Source organism: Gorilla gorilla, chromosome 5 (genome assembly GCF_029281585.2).
Source record: "Gorilla gorilla gorilla isolate KB3781 chromosome 5, NHGRI_mGorGor1-v2.1_pri, whole genome shotgun sequence".
Taxonomy (NCBI): domain Eukaryota; kingdom Metazoa; phylum Chordata; class Mammalia; order Primates; family Hominidae; genus Gorilla; species Gorilla gorilla.
The window spans coordinates 18809019-18825757 of record NC_073229.2 but is presented as its reverse complement, the minus strand read 5'-3'; the positions used below and the strand labels follow the sequence as shown (position 1 = coordinate 18825757).

At 41.8% G+C, this 16739-nt stretch overlaps 1 non-coding gene across 1 annotated transcript; it reads right to left on the bottom strand.

Annotated features, from left to right (window-relative positions):
* Positions 1 to 15549: 15549 nt before the first annotated feature.
* On the bottom strand, positions 15550 to 15652 carry LOC115935177 (small nucleolar RNA U13). The gene has a single exon (XR_004070877.2). It is a non-coding gene; the product is annotated as a small nucleolar RNA U13 (small nucleolar RNA).
* Between the last annotated feature and the right edge of the window lie 1087 nt (positions 15653 to 16739).

The following is a 16739-nucleotide window of genomic DNA, read 5'->3' as shown; positions in this document are numbered from 1 at the left end:
TATAGGGACAACTCTATTTCGCCAAAGCCCATTGCATGCTGTAGTTTAGATTAGGCCCCCAAATTTGAACAGGAGGAAAAGCTCTGCACCTGGCCACTCTTTCATGTGGGATTTGAGATGCAGGGTAGGGCTGGGGGCGGGGGCTGTACCTTCTGATGCATGGGGGCCAGTTCTGCTCGTCACCTGTCTGGGTCTCTGAGGTCAAGATGGGGATTTAACTACTCCGATGACTCAGAGATTTTGAGCTTGTGTTTTTTCCACTTGAAACATGAAGTTCCAGAAAAAGAAAGTCCCACTAATAACAAAAGCTTCCTGGAGCCTCACCCACTCCCTACAGTCCAGTGTGATTTGGGCCTTCTGGGCTCATGGACAGTTGCTCCAGAGTATAGGAACTGGTCTGCAAGAGATAAGAAACACCAGGAGAGCCAGGCTTCTGGCCGGGGCGTCATGCTGGTCTGGGGTTTGGAGACGCTCAGGTGGAAACTTACAGAGGCAGAGAGGAGGACGTGCAGGCCATAACATGGGGGCACAGGCACTGGCCCTCTGCCTGGTCCATGGCTGCCTCTGCTTTCCCTGGAGAGCCAGGCTTCTGGCCAGGCATCATGCTGGTCTAGGGTTTGGAGATGCTCAGGTGGAAACTTACAGAGGCAGAGAGGACGTGCAGGCCATGGCATGGGGGCACAGGCACTGGCCCTCTGCCTGGTCCATGGCTGTCTTTGCTTTCCCTGCTCCCCTTAGTTACCTGGTAGCACGGGCTTGAGGAGGGGCTGGCTGGAGCGGTGGGGGGTCTGCTGTGCTCTGGGTGCTGCTCCTCCCCTCAGTGGCACCATTTTGGCCTCTCATGGTCATTCTGGCCAACACCAGGCAGCACAGCACAGCAGTTCTGCACATTGGCACCCACCGTATCTGGGCCTGCCCTTCTCCTCTGCCGCCCACTATCTGGTACGACCCTGAGCAAGTTACACAGCTTCCCGAGATAGCCTCAGCTTCTCTGTTTCCCTTTGTGAAGATTACAAGAGAAATATATATGAGGTGCATGTCACTTTGTAGACACTTGATAGATTGTAGTTTTGTTAGTAGCGGCATGTTCTTTTTCTGGAACTTGATGTTTCAAGTGGAAAAAACACAAAAGCTCAAAATCTCTGAGTCATCGGAGTAGTTAAGTCCCCATCCCCGGGCCCAGCCACTTCCTTTCCTCTCCTCTTTCACATTCCACAAAGTGGCAGATCAAAGTGAAGTTGCACCCAGGGACGTAGGGATTAGGGAACCCATTAGTGAAAAACTGAGGTTGCAGCCATACGATCCTGATGGCCGTAGGACAGCGAAGGCGAGCCCATTGGGAACAGGCCTTGCGTGTGGTCATTGGCGTGGAGTGTGAGCCGTCATCACTGCGGTATTCCGTGGGCTTACTTAGCGGTCACCACACCCAGACATTGTGCCATATGAGGACAGATCAAAGTCACAGGGAAGCTAGGCACAGTTTACAAAAACACAGAGCTGATGGGATTTAACTTTCCTGTGGATCCTGAGGCAAGAGGTATTGATCATAAAACAACCGAAACTAGTAAAGAGCTGGAGCTGCTCCAGATTTGTATGTGGTGCAATTCCAAATGCTTGGTGGTGAGCCTCCAAGGACAGGAGTAAGGACTTGGTGAGTTTTATGGCAAAGAGGGCTCTGGAGAAAACAGCACCATGACTTGTTCCACAAGGCTGGGCCTGACTTTGCTAACCCCCGGAGAGAGGACAGAGGATGTTTCCCAATCCAACAGGGGACAGCTGGGGAACTCAGCTCCCCTCCCTTCCTTGGGGCTGGTCATGCTTCTTCAGGTCTTCATAACTCCCAACTGCACCTCGTAGCTCAGCAGCAGGGGTATGGACAGTGAACAGGTCCCACCAACTCTCAACCACTGCATGTGGTGAGAGAAAAAGGCTGGGCAGGAACCCTGCTTTGATGTAGCATTAAGGAGAAAGGAGATTTAAGACTGTTCATTGTTGAAATAACTGCAGCTCTGCTCACAAGCAGCGTTAACTATTAACATATATTTACAGGCCTATGCCTGGGAGGTATATTCATGAAGCAGGGATGCATTTCACACCATCACAGTCTACAACAAAATTCAGAATGTTTTCCCGATCAAAATCTACCTGACAGGGAGTCGCATTTAGCCAGGGTGATGAGAAGTTCACTCTGCATCTTTCCCGGTAGGTTCACTCCCCTGCTCTGCAGTCGGGCGAGGCCCAGCATCCATCTTCAGAGGCTTTGTTGGCATCAGCCATATCTGGGCTCGCACCCCTCCCCTGCCGCTTGCTAACTGCTCCTGGGAGAGCCCTGGACTTTCGTGCACATTGGGTCACACCCTGTGGTCATCTGAAGGCGAGTTCTGACACTTACGGCCAAGCTGTGCTCCCTAGCTGGGCTGGGAGCCCTTGACCCAGGACACAGCCTCCTGGGTGGTCCTTGCAGGTTCTTCCCCCTCCGTGGGGCTCTGCAGATGATACGCTCCAAGTCCTTACTCCCCATGGAACATAAGCCAGTGTCTTCTTCTCCAGTCTTGTCTCTTCTCCCCAAGCGCTTGCCCCTCTGCCCTTCCTTTAAGGGAGGGTCCTACTCATCTCCCTTGCCTGGGTCTCTCTCCACTGGACGGTAGGGGACAAAGACCAGCCAGACATCCATCACTGGTTTTCTCATCCACTCATTCACCTGCCTATCTTTGCGCTCACACCTGGGGAACAGAGCAGAAGACAGGCCCTTTTAGTGGAGAAAAATATGTCTCTGCCCTCTGGTCTTTCCCTCCTCCCCTCTGCCATCTCTTCTCATGAGATCCTATTGCCCTGATGGGACAGCCACCATGACCCTAGCTTTAAGGAGGAAAATAAAAATGAAATAATAAAGCCAAGGCTCTCTTACAATGCCACTTCACAATTTGACAAATATCAGAGGATTCTGAGTGCGAGCTCCACCTGCTCCCCACCTTGTACAAACGGAGTAGGGGAAAAACAGAAGGAGGGAGGCTGACTATGAGGGGAGACCTAACTCTAACTCCAACTCTCTCCAGAAGTCTCTGTCTTTCACTTCTGAGGCTTGTTTGCTAATCAACCATCCTTTAACCCAGGTTGCCAATAATTTTTATTCAAATGGCTCTGACCATGCAGAAACAAGAAAACATTCAAGTGGCATTGTCTCTTAGTGCTGCATGAAATGGGAGAGTTGTCCCAATAGTTAGACATGACATGGGTGAAAGCTTGGAATCCAGGCTAGGAGTCACAGTTAGGAGAAGGTCGACTTGGCTGAAGAGTTTTAAAAAAATATCTGGGTTGGATAGAAGATCATCTGCATTCAAATAATTAGAAGTAAACATGCTGAAATTCCAAACTTTCTAGATCAAATATGTAACCTGCTTGATGAGTTGGGTTTAGAAGACTGCTCCTCCCCCACCAAGGAAACAATAATAAAAATGGAGGAAAGTGTATGCTTTCAGAAACTCCATGGAATGATACCATTTGGTAGTAAGAGGATGGAACCAGTTCATGGTTGACTATGGTTTCAAATGCAGGTACGGTTGTGTATTAACACTGAGTGCTTTGTATGTGGCAAGAATTGTTCTAAGTGTAAGTTACCTTGGTTAACATAATTTAATTATCTAACCACCCTTATAAGGTAGGTTCTATAATTATTCCCATTTTGTAGGTTAGGAAATAAAAGCACAGGAAAGTTAAGTAACTTGACAAAGATCACACACCTGGGTAAGTGGCGGAGCTGTGATTTGAACCCAGGCAATCAGAAGCCTTGCTTTTAACCACCAACCGTTGCTCTCCTGAATAGCTGGGCATCCTATTTGACTATTTTCAAACACCAGCAGGACTCCACAGAGGTGCGACGTGGAAGTGCTGAAGATCCTAGATACTGTTTTTTTCCTTTTATATGTGTTAAATTCCATATACTTCCCTATAATCCCTTAAGCCCTATCCAACAACAGCTTGGTTATTATCTGGAATAGGTCAGTCTTAGTGATCTTTCTCTCTGAGTGTAAACATCAAATCTTGTGCTTCATCTGGTGTTCTCAAGGGAAGCAGTGCTTCAGGAGAGAACTTGCTGAGAAAGAGAATGCGAGATTCAGGAGCTGTTGTTACCCCTGTGGGAATCCCACTGTCATTGTTAGAGGCCTCGGTACTGCAATTCCTTATTCAGCTCTCCCAGGTATGAAAACACAAGGCAGCCATTAATAGATGCCTGGCCACTGCCTGGAGGCCCCACGTGAACACCCAGGACCCGTTTCTTGACCCATCTCCTTGCCCCCCACATCCTGAGCTCTGTACCCCTCAGAAAGGAGTCTAAGCACACTAAAGCTACATCTTCAGCTCTGGTGGCTTCTCCCTAAATCTGTAGGAAGCCTTTGAGGTTCAATGTTTGTTTTGCTCTTTTGAATCCTAAGAATAGTAAGTGGAAGAAGTCAGCAAGATATCTAAAGAATGCTCATTTATTTAAGTTAGCTTAATTACCTCCATTAAACTTAATTGTCATAATTGTTGCTTCACTGTCATTATTGTTTTTCCTTTATAGGAAAGGCATTGTGAGCTTTGTGCAGCTGTTTACATGGTGTTTGATCCTATTTATTTTCTCATTGCTTACTTCCTGCTCTTCAGGGATTGCATAGTTTGCTCAGGACCCTGCCCTGTCTCCAGGCTCTTTGAGGATGGGACAAGTAATTGTGGCCATCCTCAACCTATGATGGCATGAGGAAATTAACCCTGCAGATACAGTAAATCATGTAAATACACAAATATTCCCCTGAAATGTTCTCATTACTGCTAGAAGTAGCTAACATTTATTGAGACCGTAAGTCAGGTACTTTACCTATTGCCTCTGATTTAATCTTCTCAGTGACTCTTAAGTGGTAGAAATTATTATCATGATTTTGCAGATGAGGAAACTGAGGCACAATAAAACAAAGGGCCAAGGTCACAGAGTTAGGAAGTGGCAGTGCTAGGATAAAAACCTAGGTGTATTTTAAGCTTGGAGACATCCTGTTAATTTATTTACTATAGAAAGTAGGGTGCTAGGCTTTTGTTCTTTGATTTCAGGAATATGATGTAGGAGAGGAAACTATCTATATCGTTCCTGATAGCTTCACCCTTAGAAGTCCTTCTTTTTCTTTTAAAATTGTCATTATTCTAGACAGACTTTCCCCCCTATTTTTCTATATAATTTTTTCTGCTGTCATGCTTTTCTTTTTTAGGTTTTTGTTTACAACAGAAAAATATTGGTGCAAATAAAACTTTAAAAAATCAGTTATCATTGGGAATCCCCAATAAGCCAAATTAATTTCATTTAATATGCCCTTTTAACAAGGCCCCTTTTGAAATGCCCATGGATACTTGGGGACGATAACACCTGGTTATGTTGCCTAAGTCACTTATCCAGTTATTTCATTTCCACTTAGAATGGCATTGTGAAGGCGTGAGTTTTGATGGAGATGCAAGGTCCAGGTGTGTTCAGTGTTCCTTAGTAGGTGCCACTGGGTAGAATGAAAGTAGTTGGTACAAATGTGGGGAAAGAAGCGTTTGATCATGTCCCAAAGGATATTCGTTATCTTTTCTTCCTGCAGAGACTTCTACTTTCCTTATTTCATGGATTTGCTCACCATTTCCTCTGTTGCCTGATTGGAATAATTGGGAGTCAACCTTGACTTCCCTCTCCTTGACGGCACCTACTCCCCAATCCAACCTGTGACCAGATTCTATTTACTCCATTGGTATGTCTTAATCAAACCACCTTCTTCTCCTTTCCACGTTTCCTGCTTTCCTCCAATCTGTTGTCCACAGACTGTCAGAATCAGCTTTCTAGAATACAGATGTACTCAGGCTACTCCTTTCTTAAAATTTTTCAGACTCTGCAGGCCTACTGGATGAAGCCCAAACTTCTTACCATGGCAAAGAAGACCATCTGTGATCCAGCTTCTGTGCCTGGTCTGTGTCTTCTCTTATTCTTCCCTTCCTGTATCCCATGCTCTAGCCATGCCCAAACACTGACAGATTCCCAAATGGGCCATTCTTTCTTATGCTTCTTTACCTTTCCTTATGTTATTTCCTCTAATGAGATTCTTTTCTATTTCCCATGCCACTTACTTGCATATATCTATTTTAAGGGCAATTAACTATCACTTCTTGAATAAAATCTTTCTTTTTGACTACCCATTTCAAACAGCTGAAAAAGGCTACCTCTCCATTTTGTCTTGTTTTCTCTTATACATATTCGCTCATCATTATCATCATCATCTCAGCTCTCACCATTGAGCAATTACTCTCCTGTAATTGATTTACCAAGTATTTATTGGGTACCTACTATATGAAGAAAGCTCTCATACATGCTGGGTGTACAGTGCTGAGAAAACCAGATATCATTCCTGCCCTACTGGACTGATACAAAAGAGACAAATCCTAAACCAACCAACAACTACAAAATGATGAATTAAAATATAACATGAAATGAAACAATCGGGATATAGAGGGAGAATAAGTGTAGGAGGAAGCCTACTTTAAGTGTTAGGGGAAACATTTACTGAGGAAGAGACACTTTCCTTATTTCATTGATTTACACACCATGTCCTCTGAGACCTTATTGATGAATGTCTCAAAATTACAAGCTTTTATTTCATTGATTTTCCCTACTGTTCTCTGTTTTCTATTTTATTGACTCCCTCTTTAATCCTTATTATTTCATTTCTTATACTTATTTTGAGTTTCATTTACTGGTTTTTTCTTATGTAGGAAACAGATCTTTGATTTCAGACCTTTCCTCTTTCTGATATAGATATTTTAGTGCTATAAATGTTCCTTTAAATACCTCTTTAGCTGCATCTCACAATTTCTAAAATGTATTTTTATTTTCACTTAGTTCAAAATCTTTTCTTCTTTGATCCATGGGTTATTTAAAAGTATGTTATTTAATTTATAAATATTTGGAGACTTTCCAGATATCTTTTCAATATTCATTTTTAATTTAATTTCACTATGTGCTGAGAATATACTTCGAGACTTATTTTATGGCTCAGAATATAGTTTATCATGGTAAATGTTCTGCGTCCCCTTGAAAAAAGTATATTCTGCTGAAATTGGGTTGACTGTTCTATAACTATTAGGTCAAGTTGATTGAGTTATTCATGTCTTCTATGCCCTTACTTATTTTTTTGTCTACCTGTTTTATTAATTATTGAGAGCACTATTGAAATCTCTGAATATAATTGTGGGTTTGTCTGTTTCTCCTTGCAATACTATCAGTTTTTACTTCACGTATTTTGAAGCTCTCTTATTAGGGGCATTTATGTTTAGGATTATTATGCAGTGCGGGTGATCTTAAGGGGTTAAACTATTTCTTCTACTGCATACACAGTCTCCTTCTGATATGATTATATTCAGGACTTCAATTATAATCAGTATTTTATACTTCCAATTGCTTTATGAGTAAATTGAGTGGGATATTGTATGGGTGTCTCAAATATAAAATAATACAAACAACACAATATCCCAGTCAATTTGCACACAACTAAATTTTCCCTACTTCCTGTGTTCTTCATGTTAGTTAATGATGACTAAATTAGCACTTAACAGAGCCCAAATAAAGTTGGTTCAATCAGGTAGAGATTTATTTTTAATATGAAAGACATTTGGATAAAGGAAGTCCAGGGCTAGTACAAAGGCTTAGTGGTCTTTGGGACCCTAGGATACCTCTATTTTTTCTATTTCACCACCCCTAAAATATGGATTCCATCCACGATATTATCTATTGATGGAAGATGGTTTTTGGAGCTCTGGCCCTTGCATCCAGTTTCCAGTTAGGATGTAGAAGAAAGGCATAGAAGGGCAGCAAATATGCACACCATTTTCTTTTTAAGGAACTTTCCTAGACATCCCATCTAGCAACCTCTATTTGTATCTGATTGACACCCCCGAGTTGTAGGAGAGGCTGAGAAATGTGTTGCTGCCCTGAAAGAAACTGAGGTCCTGTAACTACAAAGGAGAAGTAAACATGGTGAGTATAACTAACTGACAACACCATTGTTGCTAACAATGTATTGTATTCTTAAAAATTGCTGAGTTACTTTTAAGTGTTCTCACCACAAAAATAAGTATGTGAGATAATGTATATATTAATTAGCTTGATGTAGTCATTCCACAATCTATACATATATCAAAACATAATCTACATGACAGGTATGTACAATTTTTATTTGTCAATTAAAAATAATTTGAAGAAGTAAGTAAATCAAAAAAGGAAGAAGATAGGTGAGTTGATACTGGGTTGGCAGTGCTTGAATCCCAGTAATTCCCTTAGCAAAAAAATCCAAGACTTCTCACTAGTTCCTCTCTCTCTCCTTTCACATTTGAGCACGTACACACAGTCATGCGCTCATGCATGAAACCAGTATCTCCACTTCGGTCGTGGTATCTTGGATCCATTCCTCATCCTCTTTGCTGAACTTTTCAGGAGTTACCAGTGTCCTCCTCTCATTTGTCTTTCTTCAATACTGCTGCTGGAGATACTTCACTAAGCGACACTTTGCTAAGGTCATATTGCTCTTCTGATTTAAAAGTTTCCATTATTTCCCGCTCATGAAAGAAGAAAATCCAAATACCCTAGATTGTCTACATCACAAACCCTTTTCTTGCATGTAAACTCTCAGAGTTCTTCTCAAGCCCATGCTCCATTTACAACACTGAGCCCAAGGTCAAGGAAGACGCAGAGCTGGGGTTCTAGCTCAGGATTGTGAGCCTCCAAATCCCAAACTCTATGCGTAGGCATCTACTCCCTGAAAAGGAGGGGAAGGAGAAGAAAGTGGAGGAGGTAGTCAGCATGATCGTGTGGGTTAAACAACAACTTAACACCAGAGAGAGACTCTCCGGAAAGGCACTTGGGCCTTAGGTAGGGTGCATATAAGACCCTCAACTGGGTGATTTACTGGCCTTCTTGATTTCCAACTTGAGATAAAAGTAATAGCTTGGAAAGTAATACGACATAAGGAGGAAAGTGACATCGGGGTCTATTAAAATAGTATTTGTTGTATTTTTTTTCTAATTAAAAGTGATACACATAAATAGTAAGAATTTCCGAAAATAAAGACAAAGAAAATATTAAATCACTAGCATTTCTACCACCTAGATATAAAAGTGTATTTGTTTCGTATACATACATGAGTACATGGGTATGTATGTATATTTATTTATATGGATCTTTTTCTGTATTGTAAAATTCATTTTTAAAATAAAACTGAGATAAAATATAGAAGAGATATTTAGCTTCCTTTTTTCATTGAACAAATATGGTAAACATGTTCCCATGCTTCTGAATATTTTTTGCAACTTGATTTTCAATGGCTAGATACAATTCCGTTGCATGGATGAAATCAACATTCCTTTGTTGAGCCTTGCTTCTGGTGTTTGCTATTATAATGAATTATCTTGATATACCTTTTTATTTGGTGTATATCTGATTTTTTCCTTAGATAAAGAAGTAGAATTATTAGGTCAAATGATATAAACATTGTTTTATACCAACTGCCCTCCAGGAAGATTATACTAAAGTGTACTTATACCAATAAGGTATGAGAATTTTCCCTATACTCCATATGTTATCATTTAAAAATATTATTGTTTTAAAAATACACCTGTTTTGACAGCTGATGAGCAGATCCCATTTCATTTGTTTGCCATTTGTATTCTTCTGGTTTGAATTGCCTTTCCAAGTTTTTGTTTCTAATTCCCTTGTGGTATTTAATAATAATAATTTATTTATTATATATAAATATAAATATCATGTATTCTTTTATTATACTAATGAATAATGATATAATAATACTTTTGATAATAATGGCAGCCAACATTTAGTAAGCCTTTACTGTGCTAGTTTTCATGTATTTTCTCTTATAATCCTTGCAATCCTCTGAAATATATTTGATTATCCCTATTAATATAATAGAAGTCTGTGAAATTAAATGACCCCCCCAAAGTCACATAGCTAGTGATAGGCAGACAGACTTGTTAGAAGCCCCGTATGTAGAATTTTAATCACTTGCCTGTCAAATTGTTCTAACTTCTCTCCTCCTGGCTTATTGTTCATCTTTTAATTTAGTTAATGCTCCTTTCTATAGAGAGAATTGCTTTTTTTAAAATTTTATTATTATTATATTTTAAGTTTTAGAGAGAATTTCTAATTTTCTTACAGTTCTACATAGTGTCCTTTCCTTTATTATATCTTCTTTTGTGCATATGCTTAGAAACACTCCCTTGACAGGGATTGGATAGGTATTTAGTTATATTGCTTTCAATTCTTTCATTGGTAATTTTCAGTATGCCACTCTAATCTATTTGAAATTTATTTTGGTATATGATGTGAGTTAGGAATAGAGCCCTATACTAAAGAATCTATTTTCCTTTCTAATGTTAAAATCAAACTTTTATTATATGTGTAGCTATCATTTGTATAGAAACACATTTGTTTAGAAAAGTATACATTTGTATACATTTGTATAGAAATGTGTATAGAAATATGGGTCTGATCTTCTACTTTATTCTGTTCAATTGATTGATTATTTATTCTTACTCCAGGATCACGCCATCCTGACCTCTGCACCTTTCTAACATGTGCTGGTGTCTTAGCGGCATGCCTTCTCTTTCTTTGTTCATCAGAGTGCTCTTAGCTGCTCTTCCAGATGGTCTATAATCTGGGCTCACTTCAGAGCGGATTTCTCCCAAGGCCCCGCCTCATCCACTTATACGTATTCTCCTGCCCTATAAACAAACCACTTGGTGCTTGGTTGGCCGACCAGAATCCTTTGAGGTGTCTTTGGAGAGTTTTCTGACTTCTCATTCCTTGCTGATGCACCGTCCTGTGTAGGCTCCTCCCCGGCCCTAGATGGCAGCCTGGCACCCAGGCCCTCTCAGTGTCTCCGGACACTGGCAGGCATGGCCAGGCTGAGCATCTTCAATAGTGTTGTGGACAGGTTGTGTCGCACTTTCTTGGCATCTGCCATCAGCACTCAGCCTTAGCTTCTTCCCCAATTGTGGTTTTGGTTAATCCACCTGAGAGTCACCTTGGCCAGCATTTGGAACAGGAGGTAGCGACCTCCACACCAGCACAGATGGTATCCAGGCTATCTCAGAAATCCTCAGAGATGCCTGGAGCAACATTAAATTAGAGCTGAAAGGACCTTGGAGATAATAAATTCCAACCCCATCATTTTCCACATGAGGAAAATAAAGCTTCCCTCAGAATCCCCACACCTGCCTCCTGCCCAAAGCTTTGATCCTCCTAACAGCCCCAGGTATTTATCGTGGAAGCCAGCACTGGCACCCAGGTGTTCTGGTTTCTAGCCCACAGTTGTGTCCTCAAGCCTTGCTTCCATCCTGACCTAAAGCTGTCACTGTCAATGGCAAGGGTTAAATGCATCCCATCCGCACATGGAAGAGATCGCTCCTGTGACTCCTGAAGCGTTTCCCCATTTCAAGCACACAGCTTCAGTCTTATCCTGATTGAATCTTGGCCAGCTCACTCTCAACTAAGCCCCTGGTTCAGCCAGGCAGGAAATGACCTCATCAGGAGTGGATGAAAGGGAGCGTGACTGCTGAGCAGAGGAGATTGCTATGTGGCTGATGGAGCAAGACAGAGGCTTCCCAACAGGACAAAAAGTTATTGGCTCTGGGAAACGATGTCAAATTCCCAATGACTCAAAGAGGGACAGATGTCTATATATCCATCCACAAACACTGAAAACCTTGGTTACTTTTTTCCTTCAAATTAGTTACTCACACTCCCCTTTCCTTATAGCATACCTTTCATTCCTTCTGAATGTAGAATGGTACAAGAGACAACTGATTTTCATCTAACTAGCCATTTGGGAAGATAATTAGAAAATAATGTTTGGGGAAGTAGCATATAGAATTAATTTTCGACATATGTTTACAGAGCATGAACTGTTTTATGTGCTTGGTGGATAAGTTCATGAACAAAATAAAGACCTCTACCCTTATGGATATATATTTTTTAAGAGATAGAGTCTCCCTCTGTCACCCAGGTTGGAATGCAGTGGTATGATCATAACTCACTGCAGCTTCAAATCCTAGGGATCAAGTGATTCTCCTGCCTCAGCCTCCTGAGTAGCTGGGATTGCAGGTGGGAGTCACTGTGCCTGGCTCCTCATGGAGTCATGATTTTTTTGATTTGATCTTGCTTGAGACATCTCCATACCATTTCTGTGAGACCTGGTGGTATGAAATCGATAAGATTGTGCAGTTGGGCACTTCTCATCCATAACTGGTTGTTGTATTCATATGTTCTCATGCTGCTATGAAGAAATACCCAAGTCTGGTAATTTAAAAAGAAAAGAGGTTAATTGACACAGTTCTGCCTGAGTAGAGAGGCCTCAGGAAACTTACAATCATGATAGGAGGCACCTCTTCACAGGGCAGCAGGAGAGAAAGAGTGCCAGCAGGGGAAATGCCAGACGCTTATAAAACCATCAGGTCTCGTGAGAACTCTGTCACTATCATGAGAACAGCATAGGGGAAACCACCCCCATGATTCAATTACCTCCCAGCAGGTCTCTCCCACGACTCGGGGGGATTATGGGGATTACAATTCAAGATGAGACTTGGGTGGGGACACAGCCAAACCATATCAGTCACTGTTGGTGATGCTTGGTTCTCTCCAGTGTCTCTGAGATTTATGATGAGCAATGGACAAATGAACCAGGAGCAAGTGCAAGGCGCATGTTCTTCAGAGCTTCACAGTCTACCTAGGACATCGTGGACCAGACTTCTAGACTGAAATGGAAAGGATGTGCTGGTATTGCAGAAAGATTACAGATGAGGACCCCAAAAGCCCATCATAAAGTAAAATACCAAGAAGTCTTGTGTTTTATATTCAAATTTCCTGCAAATTAGGGATAGTCCTGTAAGTCATCCATACTTTAATATTAAAAACACTGGACTTGCTCTTAAAGTGAAAGAACATTTCTTAACACCTCTTCCCCTAAATCTTCAAGTGAAACTTGCTCTAAAAAGATGTTCTAGGTATACTGTATAGATTCTAATCTCCTGGTTTACCTGTGCTTATCTATAGAAGTAAAGCCTATTCTAATTGGAGAAGCATGGATGTCTGAATCTTTTACAAGACCAAATTCTGGGCACCAAAGTGAAGGGAGGTCTGGGTGAGAGTCATTATTCAACTTCGTCTGCTAGTTGTGTTGTCCCTGGTTCTGCCTGGGTTAGCCTGAGTTCTCAGGATGTGTTCATCCTTTAGGCAACGGTGGAAGAAGCAAAAATTTAGAGCATTGAAGATAAATGAAATCCAATTATTTATCTTCTCAATATTCCAGCCTTCACTTACAACTTTTAGCTGTTAATTAGATATTTTACAAAAGTCTGTTTATTTTAAAGGCCCAAATGTTTGAAGACTATAAGGTCACTGTCAGTATATTTCTGGAGAAGAAATGTTTGTCTCTTGTCTTCAAGGTTGATGTTTAGTTTTCCCATCTAAAGACTAGGTCTGATGCCAACAAATCAGACTTTTTTTTCCTGCATCTATGATCAAGCACTTGAACATTTCCCCACGAATGTGGATGCGCCCTGGGTTAGAATTGTTTTCTGCTGTGAGCCAAGGCTGAGTTCCAGCTCTCATTTACACGCAACGAGGAGAGGGATGTAAAGGATTGTCAGTGGTGGAGAAGATGCCACTTTTTTGGCTGTTTTCCACAGCATTCAGATTCATATCTGAGTTCAACATGCTTTGTATGTTTTCCCCACATGCTGGGACAGGCCTGTTTTTAAAGACAAGGTTGAAGAGTGGAGAGAAGAGGCTTGTTTATGCACATGGTCATCAGTACAGCACAATCTGTCTCCAGAATGGGAAAGGTCCCCTCACTAGGGATGAGCTTCAGTTTTGGTCTGTCTCTGGATTCTCACCTACCTGATTTTCCACTCTTATCCCCCAATCTTGGGCCTGTCCTTTAACTGAAAGAAAGACACCCTTTTCCACCCTTTTGATGTTTCATCTGAATCCTTGGCAAAAGTATAGCTTATAATTTTTTAATTAAGATGCCTGTGTTTGAGAAGGTGGTGACAACTGAACTCCAGGCTCATCTGGTTTATCACATGCTCCAGGACAGGTTTGGGTCTGGGTTTCAATCAGGTCATAACATGAAGTCAGGATCTGTTATCATTGCATTATTCACAGGAGCAGAGGCTTGTGGAAATAAAGGGAGGCACTCCAGTCCCCAACACACCCAGTGTCTTTTCACTCTGTCATTGGACGGAAATTTCTCCCCACTGGATCAGGACTTGAAGATTTCGCGAGACTTGTTGCTTACCTTGCAAGGGATCGTCTTTCTCTTTGGCACCCTGAATATTTTGACTCACTTGGACAAATAATTCAGAGTATTTACAGATACCACTTGACAGGGGATTTGCCAATACTTAGGCAAACTTTGGTTTGGTATAACTGGTGGGCTGTCGTGCAAAGCCAGGAGGCTAGCGGTAGCTTTACTATAAGTTCCCTACCAAGGAGCAGTAACTCATTAAGTCTTTCACAACTTTTTCATTTTAGCTCCTGTTGAGTGGTAGGCAGCATGGTCCTGTGGGGTTGAGACTAGAGTCAGCTAAGTTTGATTGGGACAAGGATTGTGAAATCTGAGCCTGAGGCTCTCAGTGGAAGAGTCAGGCACAACACAGTAGAGAGAGGTCAAAGTCAGTCACGGGACAAATGGAGAGGACTGCAAAGGACAAACTTATTTTGGAGAGATATGTGGTGTGCATTAGTAGGCATGGCTGAGAGTTCCCAGAGGCTGAGGCCATCCCTTTAAGGACTGAAACCATAATGTCAGCTGTTGTTGATGTTCATGTCCTACACACTGTTAAATATTGCTAAGCTTTGGGAGGAAATGTTGGCCCCATCATATGTCACAGTCAACCCGGGGCAGTCTCTGTTTATGCTGATGGTCCCAAGCTCATTATTAACAGCACCCCTTTCATTCTCAAAAGTCTACTTGTTTGGAAAGTGCCTGGTATGATCACACCAGATAAGGAAAGTGGATGTTGCTGCTTTCTTTTAACATATCAGAGATACCTCAAGCTTTGAGGTGCTCCTCTCCCAACTTTAAGGCTCTCTTAAAATATCTTTTTATATCTTTAATATGCTCACATTTTTCTCCACCTTCTTGAACATACGGAATGTAGTTATAACTGTTTTGATGTCCTTGTCTACTAACTCCTGCATCTATGTTATTTCTGGGTCTGTTTATGTTGATCAGTTTCCCTCCCGCTCATTGTCCATTATGTTCCCTTGCTACTTTGCATGTCTGGTAATTTTTGAGTGGATGGCCGGACGTAATTTTTATCTTGTTGGATGTCAGATATTTTTGTATTCTTTTAAATATTCTTGGTCTGTTCTGGGACATACTTAAGTTGCTTGGAAACAGTTAATCTTTTTGAAGTTTGCTTTCAAGCATGGTTAGATGGAACCAGAACAGCCTTTGGTGCAGGGATTTTTTTTTTTTTCCAAGTCAGATGGGTGATGTGCCGACATCATAACAAGGTTTGAGGGAGGCACATCTCACACATGAGCAAAAAACCCAATCATCACACTTATGAACCACAAAAGAACCTGGTCTAGGGGTACTTTTTTCATTTTGAGGGCACGACCATGTATTACAAGATTTCTCCACTCTGCTATGGGGACATCAAAGTTCCTTGCCCCCTAGCTCAGGGATGATTCCACCCACTCACTCCTGATGGGTGCAGCTTCTTCACATCCACACCCTGACCAGTACTCAGCTGAAGAGTAGAGGAACCCCCTTTCCATCTCCAGACTGTCCTTCTGTGCAGGTCTCTCTGTGCAGCTCTCTTCCCTGTGAAGCTCTCTTTCCTCCATTACTCTCCTCTACGGGGTTAGCCAGAGTGTCATCCCTGAATTCTCACTTGTGTCCATAAACCAGTAGGCTTTGTTTGGGTTCCATCTTTTTGCACCATCACTTAACTGAAAACACTGTCCACCTGGTAATCCAGGGCATCTCAGGGCTCACCTTGCTTGTTCCCCCTTTTCTCAGGAATCTCTGTCCTCTGCTGCCTCTTGTCCAGTGTCTGAAATTATTTAAAATTATTTCCATTTGTTGTTGTTGTTTAAGGTAAGAGGGTGAATCTGATCCATGTTACTCCATCATGGCCAGAAGTGCAAGTCCTGAGTATTGGGCTGTTTCAGCTTCTGTATCTTTGGGACTAATGCATTCTCTTCTCTAATTTCAGTGTCAATGTATCTTTTCCCTCTGCACTGGTTTTGCTAATGGTCAACACCTTAGCTGCTATTGCCTTAGATCCTCTTCTTTACCACCTTCTGTTGTTCTCTTCACTTGTTTAGTCCTTGTCTAGTTTTTCCTCTCATTCTTCCCAGCTTTTGCACAAGGTGGCTGGTCCTCCACAGATATCACGATCTGTGGGATCAGACCATAAATTTCTTTTTAGCAGATCCCACTGACAGTCCATTGGCTTCCACCTTCCAAATGTCCACACTTTTTGCCTGCATTTGTTTTTGCAACAGTGTTCTGCCACTGCAGCTTCACCAGCAAAACAGCTATGGCCAGCCTGTCTGTCTGTCTGTCTGTCTGTCTGTCTGTCTGTCTGTCTGTCTATCTATCTATCCATCTATCTTTCTATCATCTATGTACTGCCTATCTATTTAATCTATTATCTATCAT